We start from the raw sequence: 13,040 nt of genomic DNA, 5'->3' as shown, positions 1-13,040 counted from the left end.
CATTAGCCAAGACACATTAGCCAAGACACCTTAGCCAAGACACATTAGCCAAGACACATTAGCCAAGACACATTAGCCAAGACACCTTAGTCAAGACACATTAGCCAAGACACCTTAGCCAAGACACATTAGTCAAGACACATTAGCCAAGACACATTAGCCAAGACACCTTAGCCAAGACACATTAGCCGAGACACATTAGCCAAGACACATTAGCCAAGACACCTTAGCCAAGACAGCTTAGCCAAGACACCTTAGCCAAGACACATTAGCCAAGACACATTAGCCAAGACACATTAGCCAAGGTACATTAGACAAGACACATTAGCCAAGACACCTTAGACAAACACATTAGCCAAGACACCTTAGCCAACACACATTAACCAAGACACATTAGCCAAGACACCTTAGCCAAGACACATTAGCCAAGACACATTAGCCAAGACACATTAGCCAAGACACCTTAGCCAAGACACCATAGCCAAGACACCTTAGCCAAGACACATTAGCCAAGACACCTTAGCCAAGACACCTTAGCCAAGACACATTAGCCAAGACACATTAGCCAAGACACTTTAGCCGAGACACATTAGCCAAGACACATTAGCCAACACACATTAACAAAGACACATTAGCCGAGACACATAAGAAAAGACACTTTAGCCAAGACACATTAGCCAAGACACCTTAGCCAAGACACATTAGCCGAGACACCTTAGCCAAGACACATTAGCCAAGACACATTTGCCAAGACACATTAGCCAAGACACATTAGCCAAGACACATTAGCCAAGACACCTTAGCCAAGACACCTTAGCCAAGACACCTTAGCCAAGACACATTAGCCAAGACACATTAGCCAAGACACATTAGCCGAGACACCTTAGCCAAGACACATTAGCCAAGACACCTTAGCCAAGACACATTAGCCAAGACACCTTAGCCAAGACACCTTAGCCAAGACACCTTAGCCAAGACACCTTAGCCAAGACACCTTAGCCAAGACACATTAGCCAAGACACCTTAGCCAAGACACCTTAGCCAAGACACATTAGCCAAGACACATTAGCCAAGATACCATAGCCAAGACACATTAGCCAAGACACATAAGCCAAGACACATTAGCCAAGACACATTAGCCAAGACACCTAAGCCAAGACACATTAGCCAAGACACATTAGCCAAGACACATTAGCCAAGACACATTAGCCGAGACACATTAGCCAAGACACATTAGCCAAGACACATTAGCCGAGACACTTTAGCCGAGACACATTAGCCAAGACACAATAACCAAGACACCTTAGCCAAGACACCTTAGCCAAGACACATTAGCCAAGACACATTAGCCAAGACACATTAGCCAAGACACATTAGCCAAGACACATTAGCCAAGACACATTAGCCAAGACACATTAGCCAAGACACATTAGCCGAGACACATTAGCCAAGACACATTAGCCAAGACACATTAGCCAAGACACATTAGCCAAGACACATTAGCCGAGACACCTTAGCCGAGATACATTAGCCAAGACACATTAGCCGAGATACATTAGCCAAGACACATTAGCCAAGACACCTTAGCCAAGACACCTTAGCCAAGACACATAAGCCAAGACACATTAGCCAAGACACATTAGCCGAGACACCTAAGCCAAGACACATTAGCCAAGACACATTAGCCAAGACACATTAGCCAAGACACATTAGCCAAGACACATTAGCCAAGACACATTAGCCAAGACGCATTAGCCGAGACACTTTAGCCGAGACACATTAGCCAAGACACAATAGCCAAGACACCTTAGCCAAGACACCTTAGCCAAGACACATTAGCCAAGACACATTAGTCAAGACACCTTAGCCAAGAGACATTAGCCAAGACGCCTTAGCCAAGACACATTAGCCAAGACACATTAGTCAAGACACCTTAGCCAAGACACCTTAGCCAAGACACATTAGCCGAGACACATTAGCCAAGACACATTAGCCGAGATACATTAGCCAAGACACATTAGCCGAGATACATTAGCCAAGACACATTAGCCAAGACACCTTAGCCAAGACACCTTAGCCAAGACACATTAGCCAAGACACATTAGCCAAGACACATTAGCCGAGACACCTAAGCCAAGACACATTAGATAAGACACATTAGCCAAGACACATTAGCCAAGACACATTAGCCAAGACACATTAGCCAAGACACCTTAGCCAAGACACATTAGCCAAGACACCTTAGATAAAACACCTTAGCCAAGACACATTAGCCAAGACACCTTAGCCAAGACACCTTAGCCAAGACACATTAGCCAAGACACATTAGCCAAGACACCTTAGCCAAGACACCTTAGCCAAGACACCTTAGCCAAGACACATTAGCCAAGACACATTAGCCAAGACACATTAGCCAAGACACATTAGCGAAGACACCTTAGCCAAGACACATTAGCCAAGACACATTAGCCAAGACACCTTAGCCAAGACACCTTAGCCCAGACACATTAGCCAAGACACATTAGCCGAGACACATTAGCCGAGACACATTAGCCAAGACACCTTAGCCAAGACACCTTAGCCAAGACACCTTAGCCAAGACACATTAGCCAAGACACATTAGCCAAGACACCTTAGTCAAGACACATTAGCCAAGACACATTAGCCGAGACACATTAGCCAAGACACCTTAGCCAAGACACATTAGCCAAGACACCTTAGCCAAGACACATTAGCGAAGACACATTAGCCAAGGCACATTAGCCAAGACACATTAGCCAAGACACATTAGCCGAGACACATTAGCCAAGACACATTAGCCAAGACACATTAGCCAATACACCATAGCCAAGACACCTTAGCCAAGACACATTAGCCAAGACACCTTAGCCAAGACACCTTAGCCAAGACACATTAGCCAAGACACCATAGCCAAGACACATGTCCCAAGACACATTAGCCAAGACACTTTAGCCAAGACACATTAGCCAAGACACATTAGCCAAGACACATTAGCCAAGACACCTTAGCCAAGACACCTTAGCCAAGACACCTTAGCCAAGACACATTAGCCAAGACACCTAAGCCAAGACACCTTAGCCAAGACACATTAGCCAAGACACATTAGCCAAGACACCTTAGCCAAGACACATTAGCCAAGACACATTAGCCAAGACACCTTAGCCAAGACACCTAAGCCAAGACACATTAGCCAAGACACCTTAGCCAAGACACATTAGCCAAGACACCTTAGCCAAGACACCTTAGCCAAGACACATTAGCCAAGACACATTAGCCAAGACACATTAGCCGAGACACATTAGCCAAGACACCTTAGCCAAGACACATTAGCCAAGACACATAAGCCGAGACACCTTAGCCAAGACACATTAGCCAAGACACATTAGCCAAGACACCTTAGCCAAGACACCTTAGCCAAAACACATTAGCCAAGACACATTAGCCGAGACACATTAGCAAAGACACATTAGCCAAGACACATTAGCCAAGACACCTTAGCCAAGACACCTTAGCCAAGACACCTTAGCCAAGATACCTTAGCCAAGACACATAAGCCGAGACACATTAGTCAAGACACCTTAGCCAAGACACCTTAGCCAAGACACCTTAGCCAAGACACATTAGCCAAGACACATTAGCCAAGACACCTTAGCCGAGACACATTAGCCGAGACACCTTAGCCAAGACACATTAGCCAAGACACATTAGCCAAGACACATTAGCCAAGACACCTTAGCCAAGACACATTAGCCAAGACACATTAGCCAAGACACATTAGCCAAGACACCTTAGCCAAGACACATTAGCCAAGACACCTTAGCCAAGACACATTAGCCAAGACACATTAGCCAAGACACATTAGCCGAGACACCTTAGCCAAGACACATTAGCCAAGACACATTAGAAAAAACACATTAGCCAAGACACCTTAGCCAAGACACCTCAGCCCAGACACATTAGCCAAGACACATTAGCCGAGACACATTAGCCGAGACACATTAGCCAAGACACCTTAGCCAAGACACCTTAGCCAAGACACCTTAGCCAAGACACATTAGCCAAGACACATTAGCCAAGACACCTTAGTCAAGACACATTAGCCAAGACACATTAGCCGAGACACATTAGCCAAGACACCTTAGCCAAGACACATTAGCCAAGACACCTTAGCCAAGACACATTAGCGAAGACACATTAGCCAAGACACATTAGCCAAGACACATTAGCCAAGACACATTAGCCGAGACACATTAGCCAAGACACATTAGCCAAGACACATTAGCCAATACACCATAGCCAAGACACCTTAGCCAAGACACATTAGCCAAGACACCTTAGCCAAGACACCTTAGCCAAGACACATTAGCCAAGACACCATAGCCAAGACACATGTCCCAAGACACATTAGCCAAGACACTTTAGCCAAGACACATTAGCCAAGACACATTAGCCAAGACACATTAGCCAAGACACATTAGCCAAGACACCTTAGCCAAGACACCTTAGCCAAGACACCTTAGCCAAGACACATTAGCCAAGACACCTAAGCCAAGACACCTTAGCCAAGACACATTAGCCAAGACACATTAGCCAAGACACCTTAGCCAAGACACATTAGCCAAGACACATTAGCCAAGACACCTTAGCCAAGACACCTAAGCCAAGACACATTAGCCAAGACACCTTAGCCAAGACACATTAGCCAAGACACCTTAGCCAAGACACCTTAGCCAAGACACATTAGCCAAGACACATTAGCCAAGACACATTAGCCGAGACACATTAGCCAAGACACCTTAGCCAAGACACATTAGCCAAGACACATTAGCCAAGACAACTTAGCCAAGACACATTAGCCAAGACACATTAGCCAAGACACCTTAGCCAAGACACATTAGCCGAGACACATTAGCCAAGACACATTAGCCAAGACACATTAGCCAATACACATTAGCCAAGACACCTTAGCCAAGACACATTAGCCAAGATACATTAGCCAAGACACCTTAGCCAAGACACATTAGCCAAGACACCTTAGCCAAGACACCTTAGCCAAGACACATTAGCCAAGACACCATAGCCAAGACACCTTAGCCAAGACACCTTAGCCAAGACACATTAGCCAAGACACATTAGCCAAGACACATTAGCCAAGGTACATTAGACAAGACACATTAGCCAAGACATCTTAGCCAAGACACATAAGCCAAGACACATTAGCCAAAACATATAGCCAAGACACATTAGCCAAGACACATTAGCCAAGACATCTTAGCCAAGACACATTAGCCAAGACACATTAGCCGAGACACATTAGCCAAGACACATTAGCCGAGACACATTAGCAAAGACACATTAGCCAAGACACATTAGCCAAGACACCTTAGCCAAGACACATTAGCCAAGACACCTTAGCCAAGACACATTAGCCAAGACACCTTAGCCAAGACACATTAGCCAAGACACATTAGCCAAGACACCTTAGCCAAGACACATTAGCCGAGACACATTAGCCAAGACACCTTAGCCAAGACACATTAGCCAAAACACTTTAGCCAAGACACATTAGCCAAGACACCTTAGCCAAGACACCTTAGCCAAGACACCTTAGCCAAGACACATTAGCCAAGACACCTTAGCCAAGACACATTAGCCAAGACAGCTTAGCCAAGACACATTAGCCAAGACACCTTAGCCAAGACACATTAGCCAAGACACCTTAGCCAAGACACCTTAGCCAAGACACATTAGCCAAGACACATTAGCCAAGACACCTTAGCCAAGACACCTTAGCCAAGACACATTAGCCGAGACACATTAGCCAAGACACCTCAGCCAAGACACATTAGCAAAGACACATTAGCCAAGACACATTAGCCAAGACACATTAGCCAAGACACATTAGACAATACACATTAGCCAAGACACCTTAGCCAAGACGCATTAGCCAAGACACCTTAGCCACGACACATTAGCCGAGACACATTAGCCAAGACACATTAGCCAAGACACCTTAGCCAAGACACATTAGCCAAGACACCTTAGCCAAGACACATTAGCCAAGACACCTTAGCCAAGACACCTTAGCCAAGACACATTAGCCAAGACACCTTAACCAAGACACCTTAGCCAAGACACATTAGCCAAGACACCTTAGCCAAGACACCTTAGCCAAGACACCTTAGCCAAGACACATTAGCCAAGACACATTAGCCAAGACACATTAGCCAAGACACATTAGCCGAGACACATAAGCCAAGACACATTAGCCAAGACACATTAGCCAATACACATTAGCCAAGACACCTTAGCCAAGACACCTTAGCCAAGACACCTTAGCCAAGACACCTTAGCCAAGACACATTAGCCAAGACGCATTAGCCAAGACACCTTAGCCAAGACACCTTAGCCGAGACACATTAGCCAAGACACATTAGCCAAGACACCTTAGCCAAGACACATTAGCCAAGACACAATACCCAAGACACCTTAGCCAAGACACCTTAGCCAAGACACATTAGCCGAGACACATTAGCCAAGACACATTAGCCAAGACACATTAGCCAAGACACCTTAGCCAAGACACATTAGCCAAGACACATTAGCCAATACACATTAGCCAAGACACCTTAGCCAAGACGCATAAGCCAAGACACCTTAGCCAAGACACATTAGCCGAGACACATTAGCCAAGACACATTAGCCAAGACACCTTAGCCAAGACACACTAGCCAAGACACCTTAGCCAAGACACATTAGCCAAGACACATTAGCCAAGACACCTTAGCCAAGACACCTTAGCCAAGACACCTTAGCCAAGACACATTAGCCAAGACACATTAGCCAAGACACATTAGCCAAGACACCTTAGCCAAGACACATTAGCCAAGACACATTAGCCAAGACACCTTAGCCAAGACACCTTAGCCAAGACACCTTAGCCAAGACACCTTAGCCAAGACACCTTAGCCAAGACACATTAGCCAAGACACATTAGCCAAGACACATTAGCCAAGACACCTTATCCAAGACACATTAGCCGAGACACATTAGCCAAGACACATTAGCCAAGACACATTAGCCAAGACACCTTAGCCAAGACACATTAGCCAAGACACCTTAGCCAAGACACCTTAGCCAAGACACATTAGCCAAGACACATTAGCCAAGACACATTAGCCAAGACACATTAGCCAAGACACTTTAGCCAAGACACATTAGCCAAGACACATTAGCCAAGACACATTAGACAAGACACATAAGATAAGACTCCTTAGCCAAGACACCTTAGCCAAGACACATTAGCCAAGACACCTTAGCCAAGACACATTAGCCAAGACACATTAGCCAAGACACATTAGCCAAGACACCTTAGCCAAGACACATTAGCCGAGACACATTAGCCAAGACACATTAGCCAAGACACATTAGCCAATACACATTAGCCAAGACACCTTAGCCAAGACACATTAGCCAAGACACATTAGCCAAGACACCTTAGCCAAGACACATTAGCCAAGACACATTAGCCAAGACACCTTAGCCAAGACACATTAGCCAAGACACCTTAGCCAAGACACCTTAGCCAAGACACATTAGCCGAGACACATTAGCCAAGACACATTAGCCAAGGTACATTAGACAAGACACATTAGCCAAGACATCTTAGCCAACACACATAAGCCAAGACACATTAGCCAAGACACATTAGCCAAGACACATTAGCAAAGACACCTTAGCCAAGACACATTAGCCAAGACACCTTAGCCAAGACACATTAGCCAAGACACCTTAGCCAAGACACCTTAGCCAAGACACATTAGCCGAGACACATTAGCCAAGACACCTTAGCCAAGACACATTAGCCAAGACACATTAGCCAAGACACATTAGCCGAGACACATTAGCCAAGACACATTAGCCAACACACATTAACAAAGACACATTAGCCGAGACACATAAGAAAAGACACTTTAGCCAAGACACATTAGCCAAAACACTTTAGCCAAGACACAATAGCCGAGACACCTTAGCCAAAACACATTAGCCAAGACACATTAGCCAAGACACCTTAGCCAACACACCTTAGCCAAGACACCTTAGCCAAGACACATTAGCCAAGACACCTTAGCCAAGACACCTTAGCCAAGACACATTAGCCAAGACACATTAGCCAAGACACATTAGCCAAGACACATTAGCCAAGACACATTAGCCGAGACACCTTAGCCAAGACACATTAGCCAAGACACATTAGCCAAGACACATTAGCCAAGACACATTAGCCAAGACACATTAGCCAAGACACCTTAGCCAAGACACATTAGCCAAGACACCTTAGCCAAGACACATTAGCCAAGACACCTTAGCCAAGACACCTTAGCCAAGACACATTAGCCAAGACACCTTAGCCAAGACACCTTAGCCAAGACACATTAGCCGAGACACATTAGCCAAGACACCTTAGCCAAGACACATTAGCCAAGACACTTTAGCCAAGACACATTAGCGAAGATACATTAGCCAAGACACATTAGCCAAGACACTTTAGCCAAGACACATTAGCCAAGACACATTAGCCAAGACACATTAGCCAAGACACATTAGATAAGACTCCTTAGCCAAGACACCTTAGCCAAGACACATTAGCCAAGACACATTAGCCAAGACACCTTAGCCAAGACACATTAGCCAAGACACATTAGCCAAGACACCTTAGCCAACACACATTAGCCAAGACACTTTAGCCAAGACACATTAGCCAAGACACATTAGCCTAAACACATTAGATAAGACTCCTTAGCCAAGACACATTAGCCAAGACACATTAGCCGAGACACATTAACCAAGACACATTAGCCAAGACACATTAGCCAATACACCTAAGCCAAGACACCTTAGCCAAGACACATAAGCCAAGACACCTTAGCCAAGACACCTTAGCCAAGACACATTAGCCAAGACACCTTAGCCAGGACACATTAGTCAAGACACATTAGCCAAGACACATTAGCCAAGACACCTTAGCCAAGACACATTAGCCGAGACACATTAGCCAAGACACATTAGCCAAGACACATTAGCCAAGACACATTAGCCAAGACACCTTAGCCAAGACACCTTAGCCAAGACACATTAGCCAAGACACATTAGCCAAGACACCTTAGCCAAGACACATTAGCCAAGACACCTTAGCCAAGACACATTAGCCAAGACACCTTAGCCAAGACACCTTAGCCAAGACACATTAGACAAGACACATTAGCCAAGACACCTTAGCCAAGACACCTTAGCCAAGACACATTAGCCAAGACACATTAGCCAAGACACCTTAGCCAAGACACATTAGCCAAGACACCTTAGCCAAGACACATAAGCCAAAACACATTAGCCAAGACACATTAGCCGAGACACCTTAGCCAAGACACCTTAGCCAAGACACATTAGCCAAGACACATTAGCCAAGACACATTAGCCAAGACACATTAGCCGAGACACATTAGCCAAGACACATTAGCCAAGACACATTAGCCAAGACACCTTAGCCAAGACACCTTAGCCAAGACACCTTAGCCAAGACACCTTAGCCAAGACACATTAGCCAAGACACATTAGCAAAGACACATTAGCCAAGACACATTAGCCAAGACACCTTAGCCAAGACACCTTAGCCAAGACACCTTAGCCAAGACACATTAGTCAAGACACATTAGCCAAGACACATTAGCCAAGACACCTTAGCCAAGACACATTAGCCAAGACACCTTAGCCAAGACACATTAGCCAAGACACATTAGCCAAGACACCTTAGCCAAGACACATTAGCCGAGACACATTAGCCAAGACACATTAGCCAAGACACATTAGCCAATACACATTAGCCAAGACACCTTAGCCAAGACACATTAGCCAAGACACATTAGCCAAGACACATTAGCCAATACACATTAGCCAAGACACCTTAGCCAAGACACCTTAGCCAAGACACATTAGCCAAGACACATTAGCCAAGACACCTTAGCCAAGACACCTTAGCCAAGACACATTAGCCAAGACACATTAGCCAAGACACATTAGCCAAGACACATTAGCCAAGACACATTAGCCAAGACACCTTAGCCAAGACACATTAGCCAAGACACCTTAGCCAAGACACATTAGCCAAGACACCTTAGCCAAGACACCTTAGCCAAGACACATTAGACAAGACACATTAGCCAAGACACCTTAGCCAAGACACCTAAGCCAAGACACATTAGCCAAGACACATTAGCCAAGACACCTTAGCCAAGACACATTAGCCAAGACACCTTAGCCAAGACACATAAGCCAAAACACATTAGCCAAGACACATTAGCCGAGACACCTTAGCCAAGCCACCTTAGCCAAGACACATTAGCCAAGACACCTTAGCCAAGACACCTTAGCCAATACACATTAGCCAAGACACATTAGCCAAGACACATTAGCCAAGACACATTAGCCGAGACACATAAGCCAAGACACATTAGCCAAGACACCTTAGCCAAGACACCTTAGCCAAGACACATTAGCCAAGACACATTAGCCAAGACACATTAGCCGAGACACATTAGCAAAGACACATTAGCCGAGATACATTAGCCAAGACACATTAGCCAAGACACCTTAGCCAAGACACCTTAGCCAAGACACATTAGCCAAGACACATTAGCCGAGACACCTAAGCCAAGACACATTAGACAAGACACATTAGCCAAGACACATTAGCCAAGACACATTAGCCAGTACACCTAAGCCAAGACACCTTAGCCAAGACACCTTAGCCAAGACACCTTAGCTAAGACACATTAGCCAAGACACATTAGCCAAGACACCTTAGCCAAGACACCTTAGCCAAGACACCTTAGCCAAGACACCTTAGCCAAGACACATTAGCCAAGACACCTTAGCCAAGACACATTAGCCAAGACACCTTAGCCAAGACACCTTAGCCAAGACACATTAGCCAAGACACATTAGCCAAGACACCTTAGCCAAGACACCTTAGCCAAGACACATTAGCCAAGACACCTTAGCCAAGACACATTAGCCAAGACACCTTAGCCAAGACACATTAGCCAAGACACCTTAGCCAAGACACCTTAGCCAAGACACATTAGCCAAGACACCTTAGCCAAGACACCTTAGCCAAGACACATTTGCCAAGACACATTAGCCAAGACACCTTAGCCAAGACACCTTAGCCAAGACACATTAGCCAAGACACATTAGCCAAGACACATTTGCCAAGACACCTTAGCCAAGACACATTAGCTAAGACACATTAGTCAAGACACATTAGCCAAGACACATTAGCCAAGACACATTAGCAAAGACACATTAGCCAAGACACATTAGCCAAGACACCTTAGCCAAGACACATTAGCCGAGACACATTAGCCAAGACACATTAGCCAAGACACCTTAGCCAAGACACATTAGCCGAGACACATTAGCCAAGACACATTAGACAAGACACATTAGCCAAGACACCTTAGCCAAGACACCTTAGCCAAGACACATTAGCCAAGACACATTAGCCAAGACACATTTGCCAAGACACATTAGCCAAGACACATTAGTAAAGACTCATTAGCCGAGACACATTAGCCGAGACACCTTAGCCAAGACACATTAGCCAAGACACATTAGCCAAGACACATTAGCCAAGACACATTAGCCAAGACACCTTAGCCAAGACACCTTAGCCAAGACACATTAGCCAAGACACATTAGCCAAGACACCTTAGCCAAGACACATTAGCCAAGACACCTTAGCCAAGACACATTAGCCAAGACACCTTAGCCAAGACACCTTAGCCAAGACACATTAGACAAGACACATTAGCCAAGACACCTTAGCCAAGACACCTTAGCCAAGACACATTAGCCAAGACACATTAGCCAAGACACCTTAGCCAAGACACATTAGCCAAGACACCTTAGCCAAGACACATAAGCCAAAACACATTAGCCAAGACACATTAGCCGAGACACCTTAGCCAAGACACCTTAGCCAAGACACATTAGCCAAGACACATTAGCCAAGACACATTAGCCAAGACACATTAGCCGAGACACATAAGCCAAGACACATTAGCCAAGACACCTTAGCCAAGACACCTTAGCCAAGACACATTAGCCAAGACACATTAGCCAAGACACATTAACCAAGACACCTTAGCCAAGACACCTTAGCCAAGACACATTAGCCAAGACACCTTAGCCAAGACACCTTAGCCAAGACACATTAGCCAAGACACATTAGCCAAGACACCTTAGCCAAGACACCTTAGCCAAGACACATTAGCCAAGACACATTTGCCAAGACACATTAGCCAAGACACATTAGTAAAGACTCATTAGCCGAGACACATTAGCCGAGACACATTAGCCAAGACACATTAGCCAAGACACATTAGCCAAGACACCTTAGCAAAGACACATTAGCCAAGACACATTAGCCAAGACACCTTAGCCAAGACACCTTAGCCAAGACACCTTAGCCAAGACACATTAGCCAAGACACCTTAGCCAAGACACATTAGCCAAGACACCTTAGCCAAGACACATTAGCCAAGACACCTTAGCCAAGACACCTTAGCCAAGACACATTAGCCAAGACACATTAGCCAAGACACATTAGCCAAGACACATTAGCCAAGACACAATAGTAAAGACTCATTAGCCGAGACACATTAGCCGAGACACCTTAGCCAAGACACATTAGCCAAGACACATTAGCCAAGACACATTAGCCAAGACACATTAGCCAAGACACCTTAGCCAAGACACATTAGCCAAGACACATTAGCCAAGACACCTTAGCCAAGACACATTAGCCAAGACACCTTAGCCAAGACACATTAGCCAAGACACCTTAGCCAAGACACCTTAGGCAAGACACATTAGACAAGACACATTAGCCAAGACACCTTAGCCAAGACACCTTAGCCAAGACACATTAGCCAAGACACATTAGCCAAGACACCTTAGCC

The 13,040-nt window shown here is 45.3% G+C and overlaps 1 protein-coding gene across 1 annotated transcript in view; it reads right to left on the bottom strand.

Annotated features, from left to right (window-relative positions):
* Positions 1-4,967: 4,967 nt before the first annotated feature.
* The window catches only part of LOC125774396 (uncharacterized), a 158,030-nt gene continuing 149,957 nt past the window's right edge, over positions 4,968-13,040 (bottom strand). The window contains exons 23-24 of the mRNA XM_049444624.1: positions 5,936-10,555; positions 4,968-5,026 (exon numbers count right to left, since the gene is read on the bottom strand). The gene's annotated coding sequence lies outside the window, so the exon portion shown is untranslated. The remainder of the gene's footprint in view (positions 5,027-5,935; positions 10,556-13,040) is intronic.

The sequence above is a fragment of the Anopheles funestus genome, unplaced genomic scaffold (assembly GCF_943734845.2).
Source record: "Anopheles funestus unplaced genomic scaffold, idAnoFuneDA-416_04 scaffold_36_ctg1, whole genome shotgun sequence".
NCBI lineage: Eukaryota > Metazoa > Arthropoda > Insecta > Diptera > Culicidae > Anopheles > Anopheles funestus.
This window is presented reverse-complemented; position numbering and strand designations above follow the sequence as displayed.